General features: G+C 50.6%; 1 long non-coding RNA gene across 1 annotated transcript; it reads right to left on the bottom strand.

Moving 5' to 3' along the window:
• Window positions 1–788: 788 nt before the first annotated feature.
• LOC128339484 (uncharacterized) lies at window positions 789–3,386 on the bottom strand. The gene is made up of 3 exons (XR_008313058.1): window positions 3,304–3,386; window positions 2,096–2,145; window positions 789–1,556 (listed from the first exon to the last, which is right to left on the bottom strand). It is a non-coding gene; the product is annotated as an uncharacterized LOC128339484 (long non-coding RNA).
• Window positions 3,387–3,589: the final 203 nt, after the last annotated feature.

The following is a 3,589-nucleotide window of genomic DNA, read 5'->3' as shown; positions in this document are numbered from 1 at the left end:
GGGGCAAAGTGCTAAAAACCTGTTCGGCATTTCCCAACGGCAGCCAGTGTGGAAGAAAGCTCCCCCCATTCTAACCCAGATGGGCTTCATCATGTCAGTCCTTCCGGAGAATGTTTTTTATGGCCCTGTGCTTTACCTTGAGTGACATACCATACTATGAAGCCTCAAAAGATACTGGAGGAAAATGTTTTTAGTAACGGATTTTCTTCAAGAACAACAATACCTTATTAATACTAATAGTAATAATAAATAAATAATGAAATCCATTGAGAGAAACAAGTATATAAAACCAGGGCACAAAGATGTCCTTAGAAATTAAGTAGGCTTCACCTCGATATTAGCATAGGAACCAATTCAGTTTCTTCACATTTGGCTTCATGCCCACAAAGACCACCTCCAAGGGCATTGATGAACCTGCTCAAACTGATCCTTTCTGTGCTAGTAAACCAGCTTTCTTTTTGAAAAGACTTATGCAGGTACTATAAAAAGTGTGGATGGTCAACAAGGATGAAGACATAGAAGCAAGTCCTTTGGAACTACTTGCTGCTTTAAATATGGTGAACCAATGGCAGCGGAAGGTGATTTCACAGTGGTCAGGTCAAGTGCAGTTCCAGTATAGCAACAGCATATCAATCCAAGTAGGAGTAGACGTAAATAAAGATACAAATAGTAGGTTGTCCCCAGACCCCAGCCCAAGAAGACACGTAGACTTTTTATGGGTGAAAGGACCACAATTTTATTAAAGAAACAACAGATATGGCGGACTGGAACGCCAGGTGATTAATCACCCTTAGAGAACAGTGCGGGCCCCTAGGCTCGGGCTAGGACTCTAACGTCCTACCCATCGCCTCACTGGGCGACACACCCTGCTCAGGAAACAGGCAGGTACGCCCCGCCTAATTCCTTCAAAGCCAACCGCCCCCTTTAGAAGAGGGGATCTGGATACTTCAAGGTCTTCACCCACCCTGGACCGCACAGCCCAAAGGTTGGTGAAGTCCTGAAGGAGGTTTCATGGCAATCCATTCTCCCCGTGCCGCACAAGCCACAAAGGAGCAATTGACCAATCAACCTTTAAAGATCCAAGGGTGCTCACCGATATTCTAACCCTCAACTTACCCCTCAGCCCTCACTGTTACTGCCAACTCTAACTCTAACTAAACGCCTGAGTACAGAACGGAGTAGGCGAAAAAAACCCCAACAGTGGCCAATGTGTTGAGAGCAAAAAATTCCTACTCGGCTCCCGTGGGCGACCAGCCGCTAGACCCGCTCTGCATCAGGGAAGGAAGGGAGGGAGGGGATTGCCAAGGCAAAACTGAAGAGCTTGGGGCGTGGATCGGCCGATTACGGCCCAGACCACGCCTCCAATTTCAAGGGAGCCAATCGGCCCGCTTCTTGGGCCTCGTGCGGGGCAGGGCTGGGACAAACTCCCTCCCCTCCACACAAGGCCAAGGAGAGGGGGATTTTGTACAAGTTGACCTGGATATATAATAACAAGAGGTATATGTAATAACATGAAATACAAACGTGACTAGGGCCAGATTCTCCTCCGTTTGATTCTGCAAAAGAGAGAGGAGGAAAGGAATCAGTCCCTGCGGCTGGCCAGGGTTTGCTCTGCAGGCTTCCGCCTGTTCAGATCCAGGAAAGCACCCATCCCAGCCCCATGGCTTTCAGGCCCGGCCTCAGACCTAGTTCCCACATCTCCATGGAGGTGACCAACCTGTACCCCTTCCCATGGCGCAGGGTGGGCACTATTCAGGTGAACAAATGCTCCCCCATACAAGAACGTTTCCCCCTTGTGGACAAAAGGTGGATCAGGGAGAGGCCACACCAGAACCCCAGGCCAGAAAGGGAGACTCGTCCGGATGCCGGAGGGCATGAACCACCTTGATGCATCGCGGAAGACCCCACAAGAGATTTCTGCCCCGGGCCAAGTTACTTTTTCTGCTTGTGACCCTGCAGAGCTGCTGCTAGTCGTTGATGCCAGTCCTGGTCTGGGAGGACAAAAGCTCTGGCTGTGCTTCAGATCCCCCACCCCACCCAGGCCTTCCTTTCGAGGTGGAGATTTACACATCAGGAAAGCTTCAAACAAAGTTACCTTGGGCCTTCTCCTGGATCATATGGCCTTTTCCTCTTCCTGCTCTTCTTCTAAAGGTAGAAAAGAGAGAGACATGAGGATGTCATCCCAGACAAAGGATTCATGAGTGAAGATGAGTTTTAATGGCTGCACAAGGAGGGGGTCTTCCCTGACCCTGCCCTTTTTCAGAGGAGATCCTTCAGGAAAGACATGCTATCCTGTCTTGCCTCTTGTTTCCCACCCTGGCCATTTGCTGCCTCTGGGAAGCCCCCAGGCCAGAGGTGAAGGCCTGCCCCCTCCCCTGCCACGGCTCCCTGCAGCTGCTACTCAGGGGCATCCTGCCTCTGAGCCTGGAGGTGGCCTACAGCCATCCAGACTAGTGGCCATGTATAGGCCTGTCCTCTGTGAAATGGCCAGAGTCCCCTTTAAAGCCCTCCAAGCTGGTGGCCAGCACCGCATCCTGTGGCAGAGAATTCCCTAGATTCATGATACACTGTGTCCAAAAGGACTCCCTTCTGCTGGTCCTGAATGACTTGGCAATCATTTTCACGAGATGGCCACTGGTTCCAGTCTAATGGGAGGGGAAGAAATTCTTCTCACTCTCCACGTTCTAGACACCAGGCATCATTTGATAAACCTCGATCATGGCTCCCCTTCTTGCCTTCTCCCCTCAACTAAAAAGCCCCAGATGTGGAAACTGAGCCTCATAAGGGAGGTGCTCCAGCCCCCTGATCCTCTCGGTTTCCTCTTCTGTACCTTTCATACCTCCAGAATGTCCTGTGAGAGATATGGTGACCAGAACTGTACAGAGTATGACTCCAAATGTGGATGTCTCAAGGGGTGATCATATTAGCAGCTCTGTTCTCAGTCCCCTTCCTGATGAACCTTTGCATGGAAATTGCCCTTTTCACAGCTGCTGCACACCGAGGCAACACTTCCCAAGAGGCGCTTCCTCCACACCTACTCCCTGGTCTTCACCAAGGCATGCAGACTTTGAAAATGGAGTAATCTGCACTTGTGCTTGGAAGGAGCTGCTGTCCTCTTCCAAGGGGGCAAGTTGTGCCCGAGGCACCCACTGGACCAGCTCTCACCTCCTCCCCACTTTCCAGAGTACCAAGGCCCTACTGGGGCCTGCCTTAGACAACCCACACGCTTCCACAAAGAGGCAGAGCGCAGGGAAAAGCTTTTCCCAGAGAACTTGGTACTCCGTTTACTTCTGATTTCCTCACCTCATTCATCTTACGGAAGCGTTTCAATGTCTCGAACCTCCCTTTCTTTTTTAAAAATGTTGTTGTGGGGTCAAGGCCACAGGTAAGGCAGACCTGTTGGTTTTGGGGAGCCTGGTGGAATAAAAGAGACATTCGTCAACCAAGACAGAGACTCGAAGTTTGGGCACTGTAAGATATTCCCCTCTGGGGAAGAGAATGCTGCTCTGGGAAGAGCATCTAGGTTCCAAGTTCCTTCCCTGGCATCTCCAAGGTAGGGCTGAGAAAGATTCCTGCCTGCAACCTTGGA

The sequence above is a fragment of the Hemicordylus capensis genome, chromosome 1, assembly GCF_027244095.1.
Source record: "Hemicordylus capensis ecotype Gifberg chromosome 1, rHemCap1.1.pri, whole genome shotgun sequence".
NCBI lineage: Eukaryota > Metazoa > Chordata > Lepidosauria > Squamata > Cordylidae > Hemicordylus > Hemicordylus capensis.
Note: the sequence above shows the minus strand (reverse complement) of the source record. Positions and strands in the feature narration are given on the sequence as shown.